Source organism: Grus americana, chromosome 1, assembly GCF_028858705.1.
Source record: "Grus americana isolate bGruAme1 chromosome 1, bGruAme1.mat, whole genome shotgun sequence".
Lineage (NCBI taxonomy): Eukaryota > Metazoa > Chordata > Aves > Gruiformes > Gruidae > Grus > Grus americana.
In genome coordinates, this window is record NC_072852.1 from 68985880 (window position 1) to 68998030 (window position 12151).

The following is a 12151-nucleotide window of genomic DNA, read 5'->3' on the forward strand; positions in this document are numbered from 1 at the left end:
GAGGATGCCCCTTTGTCTTTCTCAAGTACTAAAATGGTCAGACCAATGGCTTATATTAGTTATTATTCACTTTTATAAAAAATAATATGAATTTACACTTTATGATATCTAATACATACAAAAGGATATGTGTGTATGCGTGTGTATCTTGTAAATATGTACCGTGTATGTGCTATATGGAGGAAATAAGAAGGAAAGCTTCCATACATAAACTTACCAAGCTGCTGAATTAATCTAGTTTTCTCATGAAGCACAGCCATGCTACCTACCATGTGAGAAGTGTGGGTGTGGTTCAGAAATCTGCTTGCATCACCTCTGCCATCAGAAATGAGGAGAACTGCTTTTGTTGAACAGGTGTAGTGGGCATAGGACCACAAAAAACTGTTGGAAGAGTGAAAGTCAAATTAAAGGGCACAGGGAAAAGCGAGGACAGAACGAAAGTGCTATGGGCAAGAACAGGGGAAAAGCAAAACTGAAACTCTGAGAACTGAGAGACTGGGAGGTGATCCTGCCCCTCTACTGCACTCTTGTGAGACCCCACCTGGAGCACTGCATCCAGCTCTGGGGCCCCGGTACAGGAGAGACATGGAGTTGTTGGAGCGAGTCCAGAGGAGGGCCACGAAGCTGATCAGAGGGCTGGAGCACCTCTCCTATGAGGACAGGCTGAGAGAGTTGGGATGGTTCAGCCTGGAGAAGAGAAGGCTCCTTCCAGTACCTGAAGGGGCCTACAGGAAGATGGTGAGGAACTGTTTACAGGGGCAGGCAGTGGTAGGACGAGGTATAATGGCCTTAAGCTGGAGGAGGGTAAATTTAGATGATATATTAGGAAGAAATTCTTTACTGTGAGGGTGGTGAGGCACTGGAACAGGTTACCCAGAGAAGTTGTGGATGCCCCGTCCCTGGAAGTGTTTAAGACCAGGTTGGATGAGGCTTTGGGCAACATAGTCTAGTGGAGGGTGTCCCTGCCCATGGCAGGGGGGTTGGAACTGGATGGTCTTTGAGGTTTCTTCCAACCCAAACCATTCTATGATTCTATGATTCTATGATTTATCCTGGTATGCAATTTATACGTACTGTATGTGCGTTTTTAAGTATGCGTGCTGTTGCAGAGCATTTTTCTTCCCATCTTACATGGTTCTGGCTTGCAGTATGAGTTGGAGCCTAGTAGATGCTGTCACAGATGAGCTTTTTGAACTCATTCTGTAGAAGCATTTTCTATTAACGGTTGGCAACAAATCCTGAAGTCACAGATATGCCTGCTAAGGAGCAAAACATTTGCCTTTGCTGTGCTTGAATTCCAGGAACAAAATCTGAAAATGAATTTTATGCTTATTAGAGGAACAGTGGAATGGTCAAAGAGCTAGCATTGAACTGGAGTGCATAAAAATGGGGATTTTTCCAGATGATGAAAGTATTGACAAGGTCCTGTTACCTTCAAAATAATGCAAGACAAAAAGCCTCTTAGCTGTGACGTTTTTCTTTAATACTTGAGTTTGACAAATTTTAACACAGAAGCAGTAAGTATTGCGAGTTGACTGCTGAAGACACTAGCATAATTTAACACATCTCTTAAGATTTAAAAGGTGATGTCTCCTGAATAATTTTTAAGAACTGAACAACAATCCATTCAAGTAAATCTCATAGACTCATTGTCAAAAGCAGTATAAATTATAATTCACAGTATCACCAGATTACACGTATTTGTTGTGTACCAAAGGCTACATTTTTAATATTGTCATTTGACTTTACCAAGAGTTTTTCTGTAGACAAGAGTCATCTAAACCTAAGAACTGAAATAGAGGGAAAATCATCAATATGAATAATGTTTAATGAATTCAGTCTGAATTTTTTAACTATGGTTTTTAATCAAGAGCTCATAATATTGTAAAGCACATCTTTAATGAATATATTCGTTTCTGAAAGCAGACTCATTCTAAACAGCCATTTGTGATTATTAAAGGGTAATGGAGCTTGAATTACTTTTTTGTATTCTATTTATTAGGACAAAGGTATTAAAATGGTTGAAGTAAGAATGATAGAAACAGCTAAATCTCATAGAGAAGTTGATACTAGTACACACATGCAAAAACTAGCTCAATGCTTAAGGTTGTAAGCCATGTGTCTCTAACTCGTGTCTGCAGAGCAATTCTGTCTCACCCCTAGGAATGCCAGGAGGAGCATTCACAATTTCCTTTTTGTTTGTTTTGGAGGAGGCATTTATTTATTTCCATCTTACAGCTAAAAGGAAATGCACAACCAGTGGACACCTTGAGGAAAGTGGCAGAAGTAGATGACAGGCAACAGGTCGTAGTCTGAAGAACTCTGACTGCTATGATGGTAGAGTAAGAGGGATAGAAATAATGACATTGAAGGAGATAGGGCAGAATATCTTGGGACTTAATTTAGCCTTTGCCACAGCTGTCAAATCTCATGAACTTTTCATTGAGATCACTACAGAACTAAAAGTGTGTATACTTCGGGAAGTTTGAGAATATTGATTTTTTTCTGCATTATTTGGTGCTCAGATTAATATACTGATTTCTTTTAGCAAAGTAACTATCTTATTCATGATGACTTCCATTTTCAAATTATTACACAGGCATTCATTCAGCGTATAAATGTGATCTTTCTCTTCACGAGACACATTTTATGCTTGCAGCATGTAGAGAGCTGCTCGTCCTACTATCCTACTTTTAGGTTCTCAGCATTGTCACTTATTACATTGTGACCTCATAAACCTTTCAAATAAATTTATTTTCAGTATGGTCTTTTTAGCTGTTAGATCATGCAGAATGGTCAAAAGCACCAAGCTTTCGTGTCTGACTCATATTACAATGTAATTTACTGGACACAGTACTAGACCACGATTCAGAAGATAAATTCTTTCCCGGCATCGTCTCCAACCACTTACTTGTTCTCTTTCTTCCTGTCTCAAATTCTCTAATTGTAAAATGAGCTGAAGTTTTTGTCAAGTGGAAGTTCTGCTTGGGAAAAGTGCTATATAAGTGCTAGGTAATATTATTACACAGTATTCTAAAATAGTGTTGTTACAGTGACATGATGGTGATTCTAATACCTCATTTTGAATTTGTTCCCAAAATTATGTTAGATTTGTATTTGAGTCAATTTATTAATACTTCTTACTTTTCCTTCCAAGATCCTATTCCTTCCCAAAAAAGGGAAGATAACCCATATGTTAAACATTTCAAGGAGCTGCCATTCCAGCTTGCTGAGCAAAGCTCTTTAGACCGCTGCCTCTTCTTCATTGTCATCTTTTTTTTGGTCCTCTGAATGGTTATTTCTTCCTCTCTCTAAAAGTCTACAAATTAACTGTGTAATATGTAATAATCTGTTATAATATGTCCATTACAGTTCTTCATTCATATGTGTAAAGAAACTGTGGAAGAATGTTTCTTATGCTTGCCTTAGAGGCATACCCTGTGCAAAATTTGAAGGCAGCTATATGAAATAATCTTACTTTATTTAAACATTATCACTAGGCTTGACTGAGAGATAAGATGGCAGATTTGTTTTGTCATACTGGTGACAGCCAAGGCTCCTCACTCGCATCTTCCAGATGGGCAACCCTTTAGTAAGAACCCTAATGTGATGCGCTCAAATAAGGTGATGTAACTAATTAATCGTTACGAAGGCAGCACTTTGAATACAGTTGTCGTGGTTAATCACAGGGCCTGCCTTCCGTCCCTGCTTTTCTGGGACCCTGCTTATGTGGGTGTCATCATTGATTATGAAACTCAAAGACTCCTGTGCTGTCAGGCCCAGGCAAGGAGATGCAAAGAGTTCATGGACTGGCAATTACTGCTCTGAGGAAAAACAATTCAAAATCCTGGGTTAGCTGTCATACAATTATCTCTTCCTTACAAGCCTTTTCAAGCTTTGCCTTTCTTCAGAGAATAACCTTTTCTCCTTTGGCTGTAATAACTCTGAATAATGGAAAGCCTTCTCACTTTAGTCTAAGTAACAATCCTGTTATGGGGGAGTGAACAACTTCCCTAACGCTGATACCAAACTTAATGTTTTGTTTTATGATTAATCTTCTACCATTCCAATTTGGAAACCATGCCTTTCCACCTTCTCTTTTATTCTATACCCGTATTGGCATGTCATCTTTTACCCAGTAAGTAAAGAGTACTGTTAGGTTGGGATGGGCCAACCAAGAGAAAAATGCTGCCCTTAACATGATGGGAACTTCTGCTCCTCATCCTTTCCCTGTTTCTGGGAACAGTTCTTTTGCTAGCTTGTTTTTTTTAAAAAACGGTACTATTTCGCTGTCTTACTATTTTATTTTTGAAGACTATATTCTCTGCCCAAGAATGTTATATCTATGAGCACAAAAGAGCTGATCTTGATACACTGTTCATCATCTTTCTGATCCCAGAATGATAAGACTAAGATTTCCAGATGGAATTTTGTAATCTGCAGCTCTGGGATGAATTAAGCACTCACAACGGAGGTGTAACTGGATTGTATCACTGTCTTCCTATTATTCTTACAGATCAAAGAAGAACACGAGTAGATGCTTATATTCTCAAACATTCAAAACAGATGGCTGGTTTCTTTTTGTAGAGATTTGTGCTTTTCAGCAAAACAATTGCAAAAAGGCCATCATTCATTTCTACTAAATGAGATTATTCCAGGTCTGTGTCTTATTTTCTTTTTTGATTTGCAGCTGAATATGATCTTCTACTAGTGGCTTGGTCTTTGGAGCAAGTAGGAATTCTGTACTCAAACATTTTTGTTTCTAGTCACTTCCAGGAGAGCTGTCACTTACAGCTTGTGTGATAGTCTGTACTATCTCCCAGTTACTCTGCCATTTACATTTCTTAGAGCACCCATCCACACACCAGAATGCCACAATGCAAGGCCAGCAGCTTCTGCAAACTGTGAATATGCTGTTGGCGACCTAAAGAAAAGCGGAGCTGAGCTCTGGCACTCACAGGCAGGATAGAGGCAGAAGTGGAAGAGCTGCAGCCAGGCTGGGGATGTTGCTGCCAGCACCTTTGAGTTGTAAGTTAGGAGGAAGGAAACTGGGGACGGGGTGCGGTGAACAATGTTAGAGAAAGAATCAAGCCCAAACCTGCTTTCCAACATATTAACTATGAAAATAAGCTCAAGAGAAATATGACTAAAACAAAAACTGATAGGGGCATGTAGCCAATCTAGACGCTATATTTTCCTGGCTGGTAAAGTTCATAATTACTGATGAAGATGCCAGGAGTTACAGTTCCAACTCGTAGTAGGCTCACCACAGGCAATCCATCTACATCTGTTTATTTAATCTAACTTATAGATAAGAATTAAAATATATATATATAGTAAGAATTACTATATACATATCTGTATAAATAGGTATATTTATTAATGGGATTTTACATTTGAATGTAGAGCAAACAACTCTGAAAAGAATTCCTAAAGATGGATTAACTGGTCTTTGGTGGCTTCATGTGGCTTGGCTTTGAAAGTGTCATGGAGCAGGTAGAGAGCTAGAAGAGCAGAATGAAGATCTTGTGTTAGAGAGGGATGAGAGAAAGATTCATATCACCTGCAGACGGGGAGGTTATAGTTCATCTGAACAGGAAAAGCACTGATTGTGTTCTCTGGTAGACTACTTAAGAAATACCTTCTGTTTTCCATTAGCAATGGAACAGACAGCAGGGAGGCAGAAGAATGCAGTCACTGATACATAAGCATTCCCATGGACACACTCTCCCAGAGTGTGCACTGCAATGTTCAGCTTTCAAACAAAAGCGTATTAGCCACTGTTTCCTTTTATCCCTTGTAGGAAGAAGCAATAGACAAAATACAGTACAGCAAGGAATGTGTGTGCTTTCTTGTTCACTGTTAGATAGATAACAAGTGCTAGAAAGCTTGCATGGATTAAAAATACAAACAGGTTGTTCTTACTTACTCTCAAGCCGCTATGTTCTTGTAGAGAAGGAATCAGCATAGAATCTAATGAATTCTGTGAAATGAAAACTTGCTTAATTACACCTACAAAAGTTTGATCAGGAGGATGCTATTTAAATCCATAGTGTCACGTACAAGCTGCAAGCAGTTGTTAAACTATTTTCACTTGCTGTGGGAATACTTTTTTTTTCCTTGATGATGTTCTAATTGTCAAGATTGTGAGTCTTACTACCCAGTTTCACAGCGTTCTGTAATTTAATTTATTATTCAAAATTTTAACGTGATAATTAACACAACTTACAGGAATGAAATTCTTGAATGAAGGACGTTATAATATATTGAAGTAGAAGATTTTAGATTCTCTGCAGATCTCACCCTACTTTACCCATCCTGTTTTGCCCCGCGGCTAAGCTGCTGGGTTGCTAGATTCCCAAGAAATTTTGAAGACAAAAGAAAACTTAGACACATAAAACCAGCATTTGAATTTCTATGTTCTGATCTCTTCTTGCAATTAAGCCACACATTTCTCTCCTCTGCCTCAGCTATGAAAGAGCCATATGGACTGTTACAGGAGGACGAGATGTGGTGTGTGTACATTGCAATTAGTTATATTTAGGGGTGAGGGTTTGGGTGAATGCTCTTGCTTTTGGAAGTAAGGGACTGATGAAACAGGTAAAATTCAAAGTGGATTAGCTGTATGTAGACACCCTCTTCAGCTGTGCCATGGTACCTCATTCCTGAATGTTCGTATTCCCCGATGGCCTGGTTACAAGCTTCTCTCAGTCCCGCCAGTGTATTTCGGTTCTGATCTACAGTAGTCCCTGCTGTTCCACACATGGCTCCCCGCAAGCTTTTGCTCCACAGCCCATGTAAGCAAAAGTTGCCAACGTCATGAAAAAGCACTTCTGGATTTGTTATGTAGAAAAATATTTTTGAACTGCTCGCTCATTTTCAGTGCTTTAGGAATCCTACCAACCCACTGCAATTCTTTGCTTCACCTATATTATGGGGAAAAGATTTTATTTAAACAGAGGGAACTAATGACAAAACTACTTTCTCTGTTTTGTGTTTTCTCTGCTCTTTTTTTCTGGTCTGGATTTTTCCCAAGGTGAAGAGGGTGAACTCTGGAAATCATTAATCCATGGGATTTGTTCATGGTGTATAAAAATTTCAAAAAGAATTTGCTGTATAAAAATGATTTCCTAATTGATTCTGTCAGAAATGAACTGAGTAAGGCAGCTCTGTCAAAATAGCCAGAATCTCTTTCAGCTCCTCACACATGTTGTTTTGTTTTGTTTTGTTTTATGAGGAGAAAATGATGAAGGTTAGATTTAAATCCATTTTTTTGTATTTAAAACAAATCTAAAGAAAACTGAGCCTGTCCCTGCACTTTTGGTCTTGTGGTCTTCTGAAGAAACCAAGTATCTCTGCAGCACTGAACTGAGCTGAACTGAACTGAGGTCAGGCAGTGTCTTTTTGAGAACTTTCTTCTGTTTCCATTTAAAATAATGAAGGGAAGACATCAGTGATAAATTGTTCTGAATTTGGGAAAGCTTTGCACTTTCTGAGCCAAATTCATGCCTCATAAAACTCCATTGCATTCAATGGTTACGAGATGATTGTAGTTGAACCCTTGCGTTTGTTGCCAAACACAAATGGTCTGAGCAAGAAGGCGTAATTCAATTTGCCATGCAAATACTTCCAGACTGTATCATTTGGTATCTTAGTTTATTTCCATATCTCCCAATAGAAGATATTTTGCTACATAGGCAAAATTTTCTCATCTGGTAATATCTATAATAAAACGCAGATACAGGGAGGCATCGGAGGACCCACCATGATCCATTCCATCTTTTGTTAGATGTGTCAGGTCCTCCTTGGAATAATTTCTCCTTAACAAACGTATGTATTTACCCAGACTTTGAGCCAATCTTCCCCTATGTAATGGTAGTTTGGGAAGTAGGTTTTGTTGGGTAGCACAGTTGCATCTGCATGTAACAAAGTTTGAAAATAAATTTCCCGCACTCACATGAAAAATGTGATTGATAGGAGATGAAGGGCTACCTCCATTTAACTTGTTTTCAATGCATTTTTGTTATGTCCAGTCTGAAGTTTTGAGGGGGTCTTTACTGATGTTTTGTGGTTTTTTCAGAATTCCTTTTTTTTTTTTTTTTGTGCCTTTACAGGATCTACAAGGAACACTCAAAGTCCATAGACCAGGCTAGCAAGCTAGAGCATTTCTCAAATTAGTTAATTCCTCAGAAACTTTCAGATTCATTCCATCTACACTTCTTTCTAACAGTTCTGATACAAGAACAGTGAAATTTTGACCTCACATTATTTCTTTGATTACTTGTCAATTCTATTTTATTTTCTTCCTGATACAACTGTTCTTCCAGGAATTTTTCTCAAATATTTAAAGATTTATGGGTAAGTTGAGAAAGATCTACTGAATTATTTGACTGCAAAATGAAGACCACTTACCTGCATTACTCTGCCTTTTAGCATTCTGTAGTGAATATATACATGCAGCGTATGTGCAAGCAGGGTAGCCAAGCTAATAGGGGAGTGTGACAGCAGTCGTGGCAGTGCCAAGTGTACGTATGGCACTTTGTGTTGGCATTGCTGTGTCGAGCAGATGCTATTTTCTCCTTTTTTTTTTGCTTGCCCAGAGAAATCATAGGCATGTATCTATAAGAAAAAGATTACTGCTGTTGATCTACGATCAGCATGCATGTTGATGCATGATTCTGAGTAAGACAAGTTGTGTAAGGAGATAACTTTTGCAAGTCAACTGATGTAACTGGAAAACCAGACAAGCTTTTAGGGATGCATATAAGACTTTCTTCAAAATGGGAGCTGCAGATTTATCGCTAAGTAGACATTTAGAAGGTATTCTCTGAAATTAACTAAATAAAGTTAATTACTTGGTTCCGCAAAAGAGAAGTGGTTGCTTCCTTCAGAGAAGAAGGGAGTGTGAGCAGAGAGAGAGGTGACCAGGTCATTAGCCCTTCTGCCTGGAGAACACATAATTTAAAGCTGGTGGTTGTGGTGCGTGAGTCCTATTACACGTTGATTAAAACCATACTTTACTCTGCAGACGTCTATGGATAGTCAATATCGCATTTGTCTCGGTTCGACACTGCTGCACTTATACCACCCATTTGCTGGTTTTCTTTTTCATATAACCACCTACGTGGTTTTGTGTATTTACATTAGACACTGCTCAGACAAACTTTTAGACACCACAGTCTCTGTAGGGGAGGTGGATTCATCTTTCACAGTAAAAGTGACCAAACATTTAAATAAGTCTCTCCAACCACATTCAGTTACAAGTACCTTTTCTTATCTATGCATCATATACATGTATTTAAATGCAGACTCTTATCAAAAACTTTTAAATACAATTACTCCTACTTCAGCTGACCGTTGTACAGCAACAGCAGCACTATCACTGAAGAAGCAGTATTAATTTCATTCTAAAGCATGTTTTTGCCCCAACGACTTGAAAAACTACAATTAGATTCCCATCTTTCACGCTCAAAGACAAAACAAAATCACCAAATCTCAAAAAAAACCCCTGAACATGTTGTTTCTCAGTTGAATTTGTTCTGAAATCTGTTCCCAAATGTCTTTATCAGTTGGTAGAGATGGTTTGTGTTTGTATCAGAGATTTGTCAGGCATTTCATGTTTCTACTTCAGCGTTGTAATGATTGCCTTTTTTAGTGAAACACCTTGTCAAACTTAGCTGGCCATTAACAATATTCTGAACTTGAGGGTACATTAAGCAGACTTCATTCCATGCATTGATGAGGATGATCTAAACCTATCAGGGCAATTAATGAAGATTGTCTGCTTTAGAAGATATTCCCGGGTTTGGTCTGTTTACCCGTTGTTTTCCTAGAAAGCTCTACAGCTCTGGGCTGATCATGAGAACACGATGTGGTTTATGAATCCAGCACTGGCCTGCCTTTCCACTTAGCAAATGCTCTTACACCCTCTTGAGATAAGGCAGTGGCAGCTCTGCTGTGTGGGAAGCACAGTGCCTCTTGCTAAGTGGCTAGTTCAAATTAGATATGGCAGGAACGCAGATATAAGGGCATTTCCGAGTTGACTGGCAGCATCTAATGGATCCCAAGTGAGAGGAATGATTGCTCTGCGAACAGCTTTGGGAGGGCTGCTAGTTAAGAACTTTCACACGCCTCATTTGGCCTCTTTCCAGTGCGGGGTAAGGGGGGAAGGGTACAGGAGGAATGTGCATCAGAAGGGGACTTGTCTCTGAGCAATCAAATTTGACTGTTGTATGAAAATCTTCCATCTATACTTGCTAGATAGCTCTGCTTTCTCTTTATCGGGGGGAGTTTCTGTTCACAGAGAACAGCTGGGAAGGTGAGCAAGTCGGACTCTTTTCAGACTGAAATCTGCACATCTGATGGATATTCAGTAGCCTGTGGTATCTGAAAAAGAATACAAGGCAGCTACTAATTGATTGGACAGCTAGTTATTAGACATTGACTTAATTTTCACATTTTTATAAAACAGTATTTTTTTTAAGATGTGATATTCCATCACTCTACCCTCTGTAGACAAACTGAATAGTAAGAACGATAGGAAAGACATCGGTTAAATTAGAAGCATCACTTTTTTTTCACTTGCACAGGCAATACACTTTCAGATCATAATCTGGGTAACCCAAATTATGAGAAATTGGGGTAAATAGTATAAATTCAGCAAAACAACCAAAGCTGATGGGTATAATTGGCTAAATACAGTTGTGCTGGATGATGGAAGAGAAATGTAACTGTCTTGATGCTACTAAAATATCCCTTCCTATGGCCCTGCAAGAGAGCAGAGTATTCTGCCCTGCTGCAGTTTGCAATCTTGATACATCAAACCATATTTTTATATGTGTATGTATCTGTAAACAGATGTTGCCCCGAGGCTGCACGTAGCAGTAAGGTTTTTAACAAAGCGTGTGAGCTCACTCTCTCTGCAGGTTTCTTGTCTGTCTCCTCTACCACGGCTGCCGTGTCACTGTGGCTTTTCGTAGCAGCTGCCACCTTGATGTTCTGGTGTAGGCTGCTGAGCGCAGCTACGCTCCACAGGACGAGGAGCTTGACATTAGTTAGCTGCTTAGCCCTCGCTCTCAGATCCTCTCACTCTACAGAAATTAATCCATGTAGAACAGTGTTAGAAGCAAAATAAGTGAGCCCTGACAGCCTTATTAAAAGGGGTCGATGCCAGGGTCTTTGTTGAAAATAGTGCCAGCACCCTGTTCCTGTTGACTCGGAGATTATCTCACTCCTTATTCGTTAGCAGGGTCAGAGGTGTCCTATTGAAAAGATATCCCCGGCCCGCTAACAAACAGCAGGTGCAGCCCTTGCCTGGGAACACGACGACAAGCGGCCAGTGTCGTGGCAAGGCTTTCCAGCTCTCCTAGCTGGTGCACATCAGTGCCTGTAGCTTCAGCACCTTGTTTTACGGTGTGGAGGTACAGAGCCCGATTCTTCCTTGATTTTTCATCAGCCATAAACCTTACAGTTTTGTATTACTGCAGTTTTGAATATATGCCCGCAAACACCTAGAACAATGTGAAGCAGTATTATTGTGGCAGGGCATAGTGAGGGATTCCCAGTATGTGTTTATGCACTTGAGCTCTATATTTTTGTAAAATGAATGAAAAAAGGCTCTTCAAATACTTTTTATGGGAACTGGATGACTTCAGTTTGGATTGCCATGAGGAACAAGGATTAGATTCAGATTGGGTGAAGTATAACAAAATATAATAGTACTTATTAAAGTTCTTTGATTTAGTTTTTTAGTCTGTTGTATAGAATCTTGCTTGCATAATAAATGAAAGTCCTTGCCTTTTCAAAGCTGTATCTTAACTTTCTAGTTGAGATGTGCCTCTATCCAGTTTCTACAGTAGAGATACAAACATCTTGGCATCATTTGAATCTAGTCTCTTTAGAACATATTTATTGCATACTTAAGTTACAGTGAAATGTTTGTTGGCAAAACGAGTTCAAATCTACACTGCTGTTGCCATAGTTGTGGACTGACACCTTTTATCAGAAAAATTAATTTTCCTTAAGGCAGGGAGTTGAAATAGCTGACTGAAGCAGTGCTGGATAATCAGTAGAGTTAACGCATTCAATTTAATACTGTTTCATTTTCACCCATATCATCATTATTTCCTATATTAATCAGACAGCTATCATC

The 12151-nt window shown here is 39.1% G+C and overlaps 1 protein-coding gene across 7 annotated transcripts in view; it reads left to right on the forward strand.

Moving 5' to 3' along the window:
• Positions 1–12151, forward strand: part of ERC1 (ELKS/RAB6-interacting/CAST family member 1) — a 297951-nt gene that overhangs the window by 266398 nt on the left and 19402 nt on the right. The gene's annotated exons all lie outside the window — the stretch shown is intronic.